We start from the raw sequence: 17899 nt of genomic DNA on the forward strand, positions 1-17899 counted from the left end.
ACAGCTGGCCTCAGTGAGCCTCAGGCCTGGAACTAGCAGCCTAGATTCACAGCTTGGCTTCGCCTGGAAATCTCCAAGCCTGGCACAAGTAGCAGCCATCTCAGATTGCTTTATAACTCAGGCAGTGTGGCCCTGGGAAAAACATAGGTGGGGGCTGACCTTGGCCTGCACCACCCGGGAAACCCTAGGGGCAAGTGCACCCAGTGGACCATGTCAGACTATGTCAGACCATGTCAGCTACAGACCATGTTGGAGCACCACTACCCCGCCCCTGCACAGCTGATCCTCTATGGAGGGTGGAAGTTGGTGGCCAGTGGTCACAGCCAATCCTAACAGCTGACTATCTGGGGAAAATCCCTCCCATTGTTCTGCCAACAGCAACCAAGGCTCAACTACAAGAGCAGGGTGTATGTACTCAGCCCACACAAACGGTGCACCTTGAGTACCCAACTTTAGGTATGCTGTGCCACTGGATCCTACAGGACACCTACTTCATTAGGCCACAATACCAAGACACAGAGTCAAAACAGCTCTACCTAATACATAAAAAGCAGACACAGGGAAGCTGCCAAAACAAGCAGATAAACAAACGTGACTCAAATGAAGGAACAGATTAAAACTCCAGAAAAAGAGCTAAATGAAATGGAGATAAGCAATCTATCAGATGCAGAGTTTTAAATACTGCTTATAAGGGTGCTCGGGGAACTTAAGACCTTAACAGCACCAAAAAGACCCAGTCAGGTACAAAGGATACACTGTTTTAAACTGAAATAAAGAACAATTAGAGGGAAAACAATAGTAGAGAGGGTGAAGCTGAGAATCAAATTAATGATTGGAAACATAAGGAAGCAAAAAACAACCAATCAGGATGATAAGAAGAAAAGAGAATCCAAAAAAACGAGGATAGTGTAAGCAGCCTGTGGGACAACTTCAAGGAGTCCAACATTCACTTCATAAGGGTGCCAGAAGGGGAAGTGAAAGAGTAAGAAATTGGAAATCTATTTTAAAAAATAATGAAAGAAAACTTCCCTAATTTCTTGAAGGATATGGACATGCAAGTCCAGGAAGTACAGAGAGTCCCAAACAAGATGGATTCGAAGAGGCTCACTCCAAGATACATGATCATTAAAATGCCAAAGTTCAATGATAAAGAGGTGGGAGAGTGGCTGTAGGAGAATGGGTGAGAGGTGAGAGGATTAAGAAGTACAAACGGGTAGTTAAAGAATAGCCATGGAAATATAACTACAGAATAGGAAAAAGAGCAGCCAAAGAACTTACATGCATGACCCATGGGCATGAACAAGGGTGAAGAGATTGCTTGAGGGAGTGGAGGGTGCTGGGTGAAGGGTGGCAAATGGGAAAAAATCAGGATAACTATATCAATAAAGTATAATCAATATAATACCATAATCAATAAATATAATTAAAACAAAAGAAAAAAGTCTTCTACATGGACCTGGCCAGGTTGTTCAGTTGGTTAGAGCATCGTCCTGTACACCAAAGAGCTGGGGATTTGATCCTTGGTTGGGGCACATATGAGAGGCAACCAATCGATGTTTCCCTCACACATCAATGTTTCTCTCTCTCTGTCTCCCTCTGTCTCCCTCTCTCTCTCAAATCAATAAACATGGTTTTTTACAAGTTTTTTCCCAATTTTCCTCTTTATCCCCCCTCTGCCCTGTACCCTCCAACCCTCCAGCCTCCCCCACCCCTGTTAGTTCATGTCCATTGATTGTAAATATAAGTTCTTTGACATCTCTGTTTCCTATAACATTCTTAACCTCTCACCATCTATTATATGCCTACCAATTATGCTTCTTATTCCCTGTACCTTCCCCCCATTCTTCCTCTCCTCTCTCTACTGAAAACCCCCTATGTGATGTTAATTTCTCTGATTCTGTTCCTGTTGTAGTTCTTTTTGTTTTGTTTTCTTTTGTTTTTTTAGGTTCAGCTGTTGATAGTTGTGAATTTGTTATCATTTTATTGATTATAGTTTTTGATCTTCTTCTATTTCTTAGATAAGTCCCTTTAACCTTTCATATAATAAGGGCTTGGTGATGATGAACTCCTTGAATTTGACCTTATCTGGGAAGCACTTTATCTGCCCTTCCATTCTAAATGAAAGCTTTGCTGGATAGAGTAATCTTGGATGTAGGTGACGTAGGTCCTTGCCTTTCATGACTTCAAACACTCCTTTTCAGCCCTTTCTTGCCTGTAAGGTTTCTTTTGAGAAATCATCTGATAGTCTAATGGGAACTCCTTTGGGTAATGTAATTATGATGTGCCTTGGTGTGTGCTTCCTTGGTCCACCTTCTTTGGGACTCTCTGAGCTCCTGGGCTTTCTGGAAGTCTGTTTCACTTGCCAGATTAGGGAAGTTATCCTTCATTGTGTTTTCAAATAAGTTTTCAACTTCTTGCTCTTGTTCTTATCCTTCCAGCACTCCTATGATTCAGATGTTGGAACGTTTATAATTGTCCCAGAAGTTCCTAAGCCTCTCATTTTTTTGAGTACTTATTTCTTCATTCTATTCTGGTTGACTGTTTATGTCTTCCTTTGGTTCCAAATCATTGATTTGAGTCCCGATTGCCTACCCGTCACTGTTAGTCCTCTGTATATTTTCCTTTATTTCACTTTAGGTAGCCTTCATTTGTTCCTCCATTTTGTGATCAAGCTCAGTCAGTTCTGAGACATCCTGATAGCCAGTGTTTGGAACTCTGCATATAAGTTGGCAATCTCTTCATCGCTTAGTTGTATTTTTTCCTGGAGCTTTGATCTGTTCTTTCATTTGGCCCATTTTATTTTGTCTTGGCATGCCTGTTTTGTAGTAAGGGGTGAAGCCTTAAGTGTTCACCAGGGGAAGGTAACCCATGTCACTGCCTTGTGGCACTGCATGTGGGGGAGGAGTCCGGGAAGGAACAATGCTGCTTGCTCTGCTCTCTCCTGGCTTTCAGTCACTCTCATCGTCACCCACAAGCAAACTGATTCCAAGGTGGTGGGTTTGTGTACATTCTAGGACCCTGTGGGTCTCCCCAGTGAACTCTCCTGTGAGGCTGGGTATTTCTCCCTCCATCTCAACCCTCACAGGTTTTTTCAGTCAGAGGTTTGAGGCTTTATTTTCCCATGCTGGAACCCTGGCTGTGCATTCTGTCTCACTCCCCAGTGGTTCCTCCTGGTTTATATGCACTCAAATGTGGGACTGCCTGCTCCGCCAGCCGCTGCCTTGCCTCAAGTCCTCTCCCTGGCTGCTTGTCTCCACCCCTTACTGGTCTAGATGAATGTTTCTTCTTTAAGTCCTTGGTTGTCCAACTTCCATACAGCTCAATTTTCTGTCAGTTCTGGTTGTTTTTTGTTTTTAAATTTATTGTTGTCCTTCTTTTGGTTGTGTAAGGAGGCACAATGTGTCTACCTATGCCTCCATCTTGGCCAGAAGTCTTCAGCTGTTTTATTTTTTATTTATTAGTCTGTGGAAGAACAACTTAAGACCACACAGTAGTTGTCTTACCCATTTACTGGTCTGAGCAGTGGGCCTGCCAAGCAGTTTCAGTGGGGACAGCTAAATGGGCATAAGTATGACTGTTCCCCTCCAGGCTAAGGAGTAGAAAGTACCAACCCACTACAAAGGAAGTGATGTGTCCAACAGAGGGAGCCATCCTCGCCCAGGAGGAAACAGGAACACATTTCAAGTGTGGGAGTGCTAAAGGTTTGGGTTCTGGTTTTAAAAGATCACCTAAAGTTCTGTTGTGAAAGAAAAGAAAGGGGCTTTGCAGAGAGGGTTACAAAAATGTGGGGTACATGGAGAGAGAGGAGTAGCAGGTCAAGAATCACTGCGTTGGGTCACCCAAGGCCTGGGACTAATCTGACATTAAACTCAGAAGAAGTCCTACTGCCTTGATTGTGAGGGCAAAGGGTAAGACCACTGGGAAGGGTAATAGTAAAGAACCCTAGAAGCTATGGGCTTGAAACCTGCTAGGGGCTGAATGCCCAGCTTTAACTTGAGCAAGAGCCACTCTGAGGGCAGCCCGGGGACTCAGCAGTTCCTCCCACAATGACTCAGAGAAGGGCATGCTTGCCCTGGCATGCTCTTGGGCCCCAAAGAGATTTCTGGCCAGCTGTGGGGGACTTCCCACCCCTTCTCTTGAGCAGGCTAGAGGTCTGGAACTAAGACACCCTATCCTTATTTGTGTATGTCTCCTGGGTGGGAACAAAGAACAAGAATTTGGGAGTGGTGGGCGTGTGGCCACACACTCAAAGACATATTTATACCTGATTGATTACCATTCTGAGTAGACTGGGCTTATCTCCATGTGTTAAAGAAGCTACTAGAAGAGTTATAATGATGTAGTAAAGTTGAAATGTCTCTTGGTTGATTAAGTGCTATACTAGTGGTCTGCTACTTATCATGTCACATTCACAATAGTTTTTTTTAATATATTTTATTGATTATGCCATTACAGTTGTTCTATTTCCCCCCTTCACTCCCCTCCACCCTGCACTCCCCCTCCCCCACCATTCCCCCCTTTAGTTTATGTCCACGTGTCTCAAGTTCTTTAGATTCTATATTCCCATACTATTCTTGCCCTCCCCCCTACCTATTTTCTACCTACCATCTCTGCTACTTATTCTCTGTACCTTCTCCCCCCTTCTCCTCCTCCCACTCCCCTGTTGCTAACCCTCCATGTAATCTGCATTTCTATGGTTCTGCTTCTGATCTAGCTGTCCTCTTAGTTTGCTTTTGTTTTAGGTGTGGTTGTTAATAACTGTGAGTTTGCTGTCCTTTCACTGTTCATCTTTTTTATCTTCTTTTTCTTAGATAAGTCCTTTTAACATTTCATATCATAAGGGCTTGGTGATGAGGAACTCCTTGAATTTGATCTTATCTGAGAAGCACTTTATCTGCCCTTCCATTCTAAATGAAAGCTTTGCTAGATAGAGTAATCTTGGATATAGGTCTTTGTATTTCATGACTTGGAATACTTCTTTCCAGCCCCTTCTTGCCTATAAGGTCTCTTTTGAGAACTCAGCTGACAGTGTGATGGGAACTCCTTTGTAGGTGACTGTCCCCTTAGCTCTTGCTGCTTCTAGGATTCTCTTCTTCATTTTAATCTTGGCTAATGTAATGATGATGTGCCTTGGTGTGTTCCTCCTTGGGTCCAACTTCTTTGGAACTCTCTGAGATTCCTGGATTTCCTGGAAGTCTATTTCCTTTGCCAGATTGGGGAAGTTCTCCTGAATTATTTGTTCAAATAAGGTTTCCACTTGTTGCTCTTCCCTTTCTGGTACCCCTATAGTTCAGATGTTGGAACATTTAAAGTTGTCCTGGAGGTTCCTAAGCCTCTCCTCATTTTTTTGAATTCTTGTTTCTTCATCCTTTTCTGTTTAGTCATTTTTTTCTTCCTTCTGGTCCACTCCCTTGATTTGAGTCCCAGTTTCCTTTCCATTACTATTGCTTTCCTGTGCATTTCCCTTCATTTCAATTAGTTTAGCCTTCATATGTTCCTCTAATTTGTGACTAAAATGGACCAGTTCTGTGAGCATCCTGATCACCAGTGTTTTGAACTGTGCATCTGATAGGTTGGCTATTTCTTGGTCGCTTAGAGTTATTAGCTCTGGGGCTTTGAGTCTTGAGCCATAAAGGTTTGGTCTGTTCGCGCCTGTTACATACGAGTGGCAGAGCCCTACGTGTTCACCAGGGTGGGCCAACCCAGGTTGCTGGGTTTTGACGCTATATGTCGGGGTGGGGTCAACGCGGGGCAATTGTAGTCCCCTCTGCTGCTTCTTGCTGCTGGGGCCTGCGCGGTCTGTCTCACTGCTCACTCCTTCACCTGGTTTCTCTGCAGGCAAATGTGTGATTGTGGTCAGCCTGCCTCCTTGCGCCCTCACTGGGTCTGCTGTTGCAACCCCACACCTGAGATCTGACAACCACCGCCCTCATCCCTGGGTCGGTCTGGCCAAGTTTTCCTGCACAACCCTGGTCCTCCAGTCGCTGGCTCTGCCCCTCTTACCCGTCTGGCTGAATGGTTAGTTATTTTCGGACTTCTCTATAGTTCAATTTTCTGCGTTTTGGTTGTGGTTTTTTGGTTTTTTTGTTTTTACTAAAACTTTGTTGTCTTTAAACTTGGTTGTGCAAGGAGGCACAGTGTTTCCACCTATGCCTCCATCTTGGCCAGAAGTGGCATATCATTGTTTAAAATATATATATTACTGTAAATGTGTTGGAGTAAATAGTTCTGTGCTGGTTTTGTCTTTATAAGCTCCATTTTCTTTGTTCTCTCTGCATCAGGTGAGTTGCTACCTGAATCTGTGTCTTCTGGGTTGCAAGTCATTTGTTCAAATAAATGCTTTTTATTTTTATTACACTTTAGGATGAATTTTGTTTAACAAGGGCACCAGAGACAATTCAAGAAAAGACGGAGGTGCAACATGAGGTGTTTCACATGGGCAACAATATGAGCCAAACTGGAGATATTTGGCCTTCAAAACAGAGGCTGATGGAAAGACTGACTCCATGTGGTCACCTGGAATACTCCTGGGCCTCAAAGGTGCAGAGCCACCTGTGAGAAGTGTTCCGATCCTTTGGGGTTTTGACCACTCAAGATAAAAACTTGCTTTAGTCCAGTGGGTCTCACAGTTTTGCACTCAGGAGCCCTTTACACTCTTAAAAATTATTGAGGACCTGAAAGAATTTTGTGTGGGGGAAGGGTGTGAAAAGAGCTATATCTGTTAACATTTACCATATTATAAATTAAAACTAAGACATTTAAAATGTTTATTAATTGAAAAACTAATAAAACCACCCTGGCTGATGCGGTTCTGTGAATTGAGTGCTGGCCTGTGAACCAAAGAGTCGCCATTTGGATTCCCAGTCAGGGCACATGCCTGCATTGCAGGCCAGGTCACCAGTAGGGGGCGCACAAAGAGACAACCACACATTGATGTTTCCCTCCCTCTCTTTCTCCCTCCCTTCCCCTCTCTAAAAATAAATAAAATCTTTAAACAAAAAATTAATAAAACCATTGCATGTTCACATGTTCACATAAATGTTTTATGTCAAATAATCTTTTCCAGAGCAAAACAAAACTTATGGTGCTGGGATAAGTGATGAGTGGCAGGCATTGTTTTATATTTTATAAATTTCTTGAATTGTGCTTTCTTATTTCTGCCTACACATTCAATCTGTTGCAACACACTATTTTGGAGAAGATGGAGAAAGTCCAATCTCCCCCAGGTATGCTGGTTTTGTGGCCCTGCAAGTCTGCAGAACAGTCAGCTGTTGCTCTGGCCTAAGTCGAGACTTCTACAACCCTATGAGCAGTGCTCCAGCAGAAACCTGTACTATTTCAACAGACTAGAGACAAATTGGAAAAGGGTTTTCTAGGAGTTGCTATAAATCATATGACCCATTTGAACCTTTTTACTACTTTGAAAAATACTTCAGCCATTAGCCTTTTCCTTTTTTCAAACCTAAGGCTTTGGACTCATTCAACACCTGACCTGCTAGGCCCTGTCCACAAGGTGGCTCCTGGACCAACCCTTTCTAGATGGACCCAGTCCAAGGCTCTTGGTTCCAAAAGGGGGTATGTCCAGAGCCAAGGGAAGGAGCTGGGAGGTGGGTGCAGAGAGCCATAGCAAAAAGTCTCACTGTGGGCATGATGGTCATTCTTAGGTTTCTTAAGTCATTCTTTCTTGCAGGAAAAAGAAAAAGGGGGAAAAAAAAAGATGAATCAAAAAAGAACACATTATGGTTCAGAAGCCCTGCCTGAACGCACGACTGCAGCTGTCACAGGAGATCAGTGAGTGGTCCAACAATGTCTCCTGCTGTTTGCCAGCATCCTTCCAATCCTGTCCTTGCCTGTGACCGAGCCCATGGACACTGGGTTTTTCTCAGCAGAAGCTGCTCACTGTGTCACGTGACTATAGTTGTTTTTCTTTTTCTTTTTAACTTTGTATTTGGGTAGATAAAAGTAAAAAAACAGTTTATGTCTAAGCACAAGTGATCTAATAACATTGACTTTGTGTGTACTCATAAAGCAGGTGGTGTTTATTTTGAACAGACTCAATGCTATGCTGAGATAAAGTTTAAGATTAAAGAGTTCCCAGGGCAAAGAGAAATGGCCTCAGGTTACAAGGCTAAGCTGTCTATAATATTTAGAGTGTGGGGGCAACTTTGCCAGCAAGTCTCCCCATTTGCCACAGATGAAAGTGAAACTACCAAGACTTGATTTGGTTGGGGAGGAGAGGTGCTCAATCTCTCACAGGAGAAGTACCAAGACCCTCTTCTTCAATGGCTTTTATTAGGTTTGGAACACAAAGGAATACAGGTAAAGCTCATCAATCAATGTCAGGCAGCAAGAATCAAACAGTAGATAACATTTCAAAAAAATCTGAGGGCTTACTCTGAGTTAATGTCTGTCAGGTAAGGGGTTTGCAAAAACTTTGGGAGACATACTCATTTCCTGCTTGGACCCTTATCATATGAGTGAAAACACTCTTAGCAAAGCAGGCTTCACAGGACTTTTCAGAATTCTTTCTTATGCCTGATCACCCTGGATCCCACTCTAACCAGCAAAGGGCTGCACCACCTTCCCAGTCACAGGTTTTTAGGCTTAAGTGGACTAGAGCCAGAAAGCACTTCTCCCAGATGGAAATGGGGACTCAGGCTATGTCAGAATAGCCAGGGGGTGAGGGTCCATCACCCCCTCTTTGCTACAGCCCCCTGAGTCCTTCCTTGAGGGCCTCCCAAGTGATCATGTCTAGCTTAGGTTGCCCCTCCTCTGTGGGGTCTTACCCATCTTACTAACCGACCAAGCACTGGGGGCAGCGGATGAGGCAGAAGCAGCACTGCTGCCAGGGAGATAAGCTTTGTCTCCTTAGTGGCTCACAGTCCAAAGGTTGATCACTCAGCCTTAGCCATGGGGGGTGGTTACAACTCCTGAAACCAGGCAGAGTGATTCCCAACATTAGAGCATGCAAACCATAGGCCAGTGATGTCTCTGGGAAAAATGCAAAATCCCAGGAAGCAAGGACCAGGAATATGACCTCAGGGCCATGTTCCCTGAGGTCCATGTTCCCTGAGTTGTCCATGTTCCCTGGCTCCGGCTGTGTGCTCCGCACCTAGAAGTCTCTTTTCACCTGCGGGACAAACCCACCAGAACCAGTCCTGGCTCCAAAGGCAAAAGAAGAAACTGTTGTGTCCTTGGCTCTTGCTTTCTTGGGCACTTATTTACTAAGAGTTATTATTATGTATAACATTGCATTGGGCACCAGGTAAAGGGGATAGATCATGGAGAAATCAAATGATTGTCACACACAGGCCCCACTCTGAAGGACACTGTAGATGAATATATGAATTTAACAAATAATATGAGTGCCTACTATGTGTGATACACAGGAAGTCAATGGGGAAATAAGACATCTTTAACAAAAATAACTAAACTTAAAAAATGCTTTGACATGAATCCTAGATCAATAAAAGCTTAGGCTAAAAAGCTTCTAGAAGAAAACAGAACATCTTTATAATCTTGAAGAAAAAGATTTCTTAAATATAACACAATGCATTAATCATAAAAGAAAACATAAATTTGGGATTCATTAAAATTAAAACCTTGGTTTTAAGATACTACTAAGAAAACAAGATAAGTGTTCCCAATACACACATCTGACAAAGAATTTACATCCATATCGCCTCCTTCTAATGCAAAATCACAAGTTTTCTGTCTTAGCATACATAATTGTTCTCTAACATGGAGAATGAGAATTCTTTTTTAATATATTTTATTGATTATGCTATGGCAGCTGTCCCACTTCCTCCCTTTACTCCCTTCCACCCTGCATACCCTCTACCACACACATTCCCCCCCCCCTTAGTTCATGTCCATGTTGTTAGAGTCGAGGAGGAAATAAGCTGTTTGTGCTAAGCTGTTTGCTCAACCCAAGACTGCTTGCTCAAGCCTGAGTAGAAACCGCACCCACCCCCAGGCAGGTGTTCCAGAGAGTTAGGAATTGGTCAAAACGTATAGAGGGCTTCCATGTGTCAGGAGTTGTTGTTAAGTGCTTCACACCTGAGCTCGTTTAGCCTATCGCTAACTGCCACCTTTGCTTCTGGAAACCCGCTTGCTTGCCCGCTTCTATAAAAACCCTAGCCTGTAAGCGTTAGGCGCAACTCTCATTTGCAGCCATTTTGGCACCGTGTCTCCGGACACCCCGAGAGTTCGCCCCTGTGCAGGTAAAACTTTGAAACTTTGGCCAATAAAACATCTTTGACTGCCCGACTGTCTCTGACCCTTCTTGCTTGTGAGAGCAGAATGTAACACATGTCATAAGTTCTTTAGCTTCTACATTTCTCATACTATTTTTGCCCTTCCCCTATTTTCTACCTACCATCTACGCTACTTATTTTCTGTACCTTCTCCCCCCTTCTCCTCCCACTCCTGTTGCTAACCTTCCATGTGATCGCCATTTCTGTGGTTCTGTTCCTGTTCTAGTTGTTTGCTTAGTTTTGTTTTGGTTTTAGGTGTGGTGGTTAATAATGGTGAGTTTGCTGTCATTTTATTATACATATTTTTATCTTCTTTTTCTTAGATAAGTCGCTTTTTTTTCAAGATTTTATTTATCTTTTGTTTTAATTTTTTTTATTGATTATGCTGTTACAGTTCTATTCCCCCTTTCATTCCCCTCCACCCTACCCCCCGTCCCCACCATTACCCCCCTTTAGTTTATGACCATGTGTCTCAAGTCCTTTAGATTCTATATTTCCCATGCTATTCTTACCCCCCCATCTATTTTCTATCTACTGTCTATGCTACTTATTTTCTGTACCTTCTCCCCCCTTCTCCTCCTCCCACTCCCCTGTTGCTAACCCTCCTTAAGATCTTCATTTCTATGTTTCCACTCCTGATCTAGCTGTCCTCTTAGTTTGCTTTTGTTTTAGGTGTGGTTCTTAATAACTGTGAGTTTGTTGTCCTTTCACTGTTCATGTTTCTTTATCTTCTTTTTCTTAGATAAGTCCCTTTAACATTTCATATAATAAGGGCTTGGTGATGAGGAACTCCTTGAATTTGATCTTATCTGAGAAGCACTTTATCTGTCCTTCCATTCTAAATGAAAGTTTTGCTGGATAGAGCAATCTTGGTTGTAGGTCTTTGGATTTCATGACTTGGAATACCTCTTTCCAGCCCCTTCTTGCCTGTAAGGTCTCTTTTGAGAAATCCGCTGACAGTCTGATGGGGACTCCTTTGTAGGTGACTGTCCCCTTAGCTCTTGCTGCTTCTAACATTCTCTCCTTCATTTTAATTTTGGCTAATGTAATGATGATGTGCCTTGGTGTGTTTCTTCTTGGGTCCAACTTCTTTGGTACTCTCTGAGCTTCCTGGATTCCTGGAAGTCTATTTCCTTTGCCAGATTGGGGAAATTCTCCTTTATTATTTGTTCAAATAAGTTTTCCACTGGTGGCTGTTTCTTTCCCCCTTCTGGTACCCCTATAATTCGGATGTTGGAGCGTTTAAAGATGTCCTGGAGGTTCCTAAGACTCTCATTTCTTTGAATTCTTGCTTCTTGACTCTTTTCAGTTTGGCCATTATTTGCTTTCTTCTGGTCCACTCCATTGATTTGAGTCCCAGTTTCCTTTTCATTGCTATTGGTTTCCTGTGCAATTCCATTCATTTCAATTAGTTTCGCCTTCATATATTTGTCTAATTTGTGGCAATAATCAACCAGTTCTGTGAGGATCCTGATCACCAGTGTTTTAAACTGTGCGTCTGAGAGTTTTGCTGTTTCTTCATCGCTTAGATTTATAGGCTCTGGGGCTTTGAGATCTTCTTGAGCCATTTTTGGTCTGTTCGCGCCCTTTAAGTGTGAGGAGGGGAGACTTGGACTCCCAGGTCACTGGGTTGTGACACTGTATGTGGGGGCATGGTCAGAGCAGGGAAATGGCAGCCCCCTCTGCTGTTTCGTGCTGCTGGGTGAAGAGCAGAGGCTTAGGTGGTTCACCTGGGCCGGGCCACTCAGTGTCACTGGGTTATGACGCTGTATGTGGAGGTGGGGTCAGAGCAGGGAAATGGCGGAGCCCTCCCTGCCACTTGCCCCTGGGACCAGCTGGGTCCCGGTCCAATGGCCCACTCCCTCGCTCGTCTATCCGCGCACCAATGCACGACAACAGTCAACCTGCAGCCCTGCTCCCTCGCTGTTTCCCCGCGGTTGCTCGCTTGGTTGCTCGCTCGGTGGCTCACTAGGTCCAACCCTGTGTCTGGACTTCACGCGCCTGAGTCCGTCTGACTGAGTTTTTTTATGCAACCCCGCTCTACCAGCTGCTGGTTTCGCCTCTTACCAGTCAGGCTGAAGAATTTGTTATCAGACTTCCGAAAAGTTCAATTTTCTGTGTTCTGGCTGTGTTTTCTATTGCTAATATTTAGTTGTCTCTAAACTTGGTTGTGTGAGAAGGCACGGCTTATCCACCTATGCCTCCATCTTGGCAGAACTATTTATTTATCTTTAGAGGGGGAAGGGAAGGATGGAGGGAGAGAACTATCAATGTATGGTTGCCTCTCCTGCATTCCCTGCTGGGAACTGGCCTGCAACCCAGGCATGTGCCCTGACTGGGAATCGAACCACAATCCTTTGGTTTGCAGGTCAACGCTGATAAGTCCCTTTAACATTTCATATCATAAGGGCTTGGTGATAATGAACTCCTTGAACCTGACCTTATCTGAGAAGCACTTTATCTGCCCTTACATTCTAAATGAAAGTTTTGCTGGATAGAGCAATTTTGAATGTAGGTCCTTGCCTTTCATGACTTGGAATACTTTTGTCCAGCCCCTTCTTGCCTGCAAGGTCTTTTTTGAGAAATCAGCTGATAGTCTGATGGTAACTCCTTCGTAGGTAACTGTCTCCTTATCTCTTGCTGTTTTTAAGATTCTCTCTTTCTCTTTAATGTTGGCTAAGGTAATGATGATGTTCCTTGGTGTGTTCCTCCTCGAGTCCACGTTCTTTAGGACTCTGAGCTTTCCTGGACTTCCTGGAAGTCTATTTCCTGTGCCAGATTAGGGAAGTTCTCCTTTATTATTTGTTCAAGTAAGTTTTCCACTTGTTGCTCTTCCTCTTCCCCTTTTGGTACCCTTATAATTTGGATGTTGGAACGTTTAAAGATGTCTTGGAGGTTCCTAAACCTCTCCTCCTTTTTTAACATTCTTGTTTCTTCATTCTTTTCTGTTTGGTCGTTTTTTTCTTCTTTCTGGTCTACTCCCTTGATTTGAGTCCCAGTTTTCTTCCCATCACTATTGGTTCCCTGTACATTTTTCTTTGTTTCACTTAGCATAGCCTTCATTTTTTTCATCTAATTTGCAAACAAATTCAACCAATTCTGTGAGCATCCTGATCATCAGTGCTTTGAACTGTGCATCTGATAGGTTGGCTATCTCTTGGTCACTTAAAAATATTGGCTCTGGGGCTTTGATTTGTTCTTCTGTTTGTGCCATTTTTGGTCAGGTCATGCCTGTTACATATGAGGGGCAGAGCCTTAGGTGTTCACCAGGGTGGGTCAACCCAGTCACTGGGTTGTGATGCTGTATTTGGGGCAGGGGTCAGAGAGGGAACCATGGCACTTGCTCCGCTATGCAGGATTTCAGTCCCTTCTACCACTTCCCCCAAGCAAACTGGGCACTTCCAGCGCTGATTTCTGTGTGGATGGGCTTGTGTACATTCTAGGACCCTGTGGGTCTCTCCAACAAAACCCTGTGAGGCTGGGAGTGTTTCCTGGCACCTAAACTCCCACAGGTATTTTCAATTGGTATTTTGAGGCTTTTTATCCCTGTGCTGAGACCCTGGGTTGAGTGGTCTGTCATGCTCCCCAGTGTCGCCCGGTTTATCTGTATGTGAATGTGGGACTGCCTGGTCTGCCAGTCACCATCTGCGCACCCGGGGTCCACCAGCCACCTCTGTTTTGGCTGTGACCCCTCTCCACCCCTCCTACCAGTCTGGATGAATATGTCTATTTTAACTCCTTGGTTGTCGGACTTCCATACAGTTCAATTTTCTGTCAGTACTGGTTGTTTTTTTGTTTGTTTGTTTCTAAATTTTTGTTGTCCTTATTTTGGTTGTGCGAGGAGGCACACACAGTATGTCTACCTATGCCTCCATCTTGGCCAGGAGTCGAGAATTTAATTCTTTTAAAACTCTCTGCCCCTGATACCCATACATGTTCTTCCTGTTTCCTCATCTTTCTAATATAGTATTCTCATGATTTTGGTAAAACATTTAGCTTTTCATTATTATAACTATGACAGTGCTTTCTCTAAATGAACCATATGCTAAACAGTAATTCTTTGCTTTTCTGCACAACCTTTAGTTTTCCCTACAATTAATTTTTGGCTTGTGTTTTCTAATCAGTGATTTATGTTTTCCAGGTGCTTCTCCCAAATTCAATTCCAGACTCTTTACCAAGTACCCTAATCTCTTTTCAAGACAGATGAAAGACTTCTTCCCTGAGAAGTCTCTCTAAGAGCCTTCTGACCCTAGATGCCCCAACATAAACCCAGTGATTCCTTTCCTCTGCTCCTTTGTTGGGTTCATCTCTTGGATGCCATGTCTTCCCCCAGCTTGGTTTACTCTTTTCTTTTGGTGGAGGGCATCCTGTGAAACCTTCCTAAGAGAGAGTATGGAAAGAAAATATTCTTTTTTCTTGGATGTCTGAAATGCCATTATTCTATTCTCACACTGATAACTTGTCTGGGTGTAGAATTTTAAGTCACGAACAATTAGTTTTACAAATTATGAAGGCCTTGTTCCGTTATTCTCTAATATCTGTAAATGGTATTAAATTCAAAACTATTCTTATTCTTGACCCTTTGTGTATGAGCTCTTTTATCTCTCTGGAAGCTTATAGGACTTTCTTTGTTCCAAATACGTATTCTAAAATTTTGTGATGACATGCAATTGTATGGGTCTATTTTTATTCATTTTCTGGGCAGTTCAGGCTCTTTTTTATCTAGCAATATATCCTTTAGCTCTAGAAACATTGAGGATTCAATTCCAATCAAATTGTTTTTTCTCTTGCTTGAAACTCTTGATGATTCAGATGTTAGACATGGACTCATCTTCTAACTTTATGTTTCTCTCTTACTTTCCATTTCTTCATCTTCAGCTTTTTTTTTTTTTTTTCTGGGAGAGTTCCTTGATTTTATTGCCCAAACTTTCTACTAAGTTGTTCATTCTTGCCATCATTGCTATCTTTTAAATTCCAAAGCATTCTCTTTTCTTCTCAGGATTTTTATTTTCCCCATAGTATTCTGTTCTCATTTCAAGGCTGTAAGCTTTATCATCCTGAAATTATTCATGGTAATTTGTTGACACTTTCCTCTCCTTGCACAGCTGCTTTCAATTAGGTTGCATTTTTATTTTTAAAGATTATTTATTTATTTTTAGAGCGAAGGGAGAAAGAGAAACATCGATGTGCAAGAGATATATCAATTGGGTGCATCTCTCACACCCCCAACTGGGGACCTGGCCTGCAACCCAGGCCTGTGCCCTGACAGGGAATTGAGCAGGTGACCTTTGTATTCACAGGCTGGCACTCAATCCACTGAGCCACCCCAGCCAGGTCTAGGTTGCATCTTTTTTAAATATTTTATTTCTTCTTTTTATTTTTAAAGAAGAGAGAGGGGAAGGGAAGGAGAAAGAGAGGGAGAGAAAGATCAATGTGTGGTTGCCTCTCCCATGCCCCCACTGGGGACCGGGCTGCAACCCAGGCATGTGCCCTGACTGGGAATTGAACCATGATCCTTTGGTTCGCAGCCCACGCTCAATCCACTGAGCTACACCAGCCAGGGCTAGGTTACACTTTTTAAAAATTGATTTGAAACAGAGATAAACATTGATTTGTTGTTCCATTTATTTATGCATTCATTGGTTGATTCTTGTATGTGACCTGACCAGGGACTTAACCCTCAGTGTTGGCATATTGGGATGATATTCTAACCAAATGATCTACCCAGCCAGGGCCTAGGTTGCTTTTTGACTTTGTGTTGTCTGCATCTTCTATGTTAGATGCTCTCCTCAGGTTCAGTTAGTCTTCAGAGGATAATATCTGAGAGCTGGACACTAAAATGCAGACTGGATCTTATTGTCTGAGGGAAGCTTCAGTGTAAGGTAATCCACTAGGTTCCTTAGTTGGGGAACCTTGATATGCATATTTTCAAGTCTTTCCTCCTAGGGTGTTCAGTGGTCCCAGAGAAGACCACCAATCTCCTGCTCAGAGCATGACAACCCTGATGCCAGTATTCCAAGAGCTGACTAGGAAAAGAACTGAAAGATTCAGTACGCACACATTTTCTTCATCCTGCTGTGGACAGTCCCACAGTTCTGTCCAAAACCATGCCTCATAACCTCAGCAGCCCTCTAGTTTACCACCCTCAGGAATAACCTTCTCATCTTTTTTAATCTGGAGTAAGGGTAGCCACTCATCTGTCCAGAGTTGAAGAGATAATCTGGATAACTTCTATAACAGATTTTCAACCAATCTTCTTTATTTTAGCATGAAATATTACTCAAGACAGACCACTTTCTGGGCCATAAAACACATTTTTATACAATTAAAATAATAAAAATCATAGGTTTTAGACCACAATGGAAATGAAATAGATAACAGATCACTGAAAAATCCCAAAATACTTGGAGATTAAGCAACACACTCTTAAATAACACATAGGTCAAAGAAATTTTAAAATATTTTGAACTACATGAAAATAAAAACACAACTAACTTATCAAAATTTGTAGGATATAGCAAAAGCAGTGCTTAGAGAGAAATTTATAATAATGACTATGTATATTAGAAAATAAGAAAAATGTAAAATCAATAATCTAAACTTCCACCTTAGGAAACTAGAAAAAGAAGAGCAGTTAAATCTAAAGCTATCATAAGAAGATAAATGATACATATTAGATAGAATAGAAATCAATGAAATTGAGAACAGGAAATCAGAAGAGAAAATCAATAAAAGCAAAAGGTGGTTCTTTGAAAAGATCAATGTAATAAATACACTTTCTAGACAGCCTAATTAGGGACAAAAAGAGGCAGAACACAAATTGACAGTATTAGAAATGAAGGAGGGAATATTACTACCACATGGATATTAAAAGGACAATCGAGGATTATGAACAACTATGTCTACAAACTTGATATGAGATATAACAGACCAATTCTTTGAGACACAATCTGCCAAAATACACACTATGAAAAAGATTCCAAATAGGCCTGTATTGTAAAATAAATACTATTTGACAATAGGAAGTAATGACACACTGACACATGCTATAACACAAATAAACCTTTAAAACATTGCTAACTGAAAGGAGCCAGTCACTAAAGGCCATTTACATGAAATATGTACAATAGGCAATAGAACCCAAGGACACAGAAAGTAGGTTAATGGTTGCCTATGGTAGGAAGTTGAAACGGGAGTAAAAAATTGGAGCGATTGCCAAAGGGACCAGGGTTTCTTTTGGGGTGATAAAAATGTTCCAAAATTGACTGTGGTGATATTTGTGCAACTCCATAAATATACTAAAAACTGTTTAATTGAATGGGCAAAATGTTGTGGATCTATGTGAATTATATCTCAATAAAGCTATTAAAAATGTGCAAAGCCTTAATGAAAGCCTCAACATGAAAAAGAAAGAACAAAGCAAAGAAAAAAAGCAGCAAAACAACAAAAAGGAGCCCACAGGACATTGAGGCATTTGGGAAGCGGGGGGGCGGGGGGGAACCCAAGTTGAAACAATAAGAGAAATAAACAACATAAAAATTGAAAACATAAGGCAAGAACAAATTGTAATGCATGTCCCCCAAAACATTTAATTTAAAATCTGTAAGATAGAGTCAATGACATCTTCCAGAAAGTGAAATAAA

This window comes from Artibeus jamaicensis, unplaced genomic scaffold, assembly GCF_021234435.1.
Source record: "Artibeus jamaicensis isolate MK-2021 breed Jamaican fruit bat unplaced genomic scaffold, CSHL_Jam_final contig_3188, whole genome shotgun sequence".
NCBI lineage: Eukaryota > Metazoa > Chordata > Mammalia > Chiroptera > Phyllostomidae > Artibeus > Artibeus jamaicensis.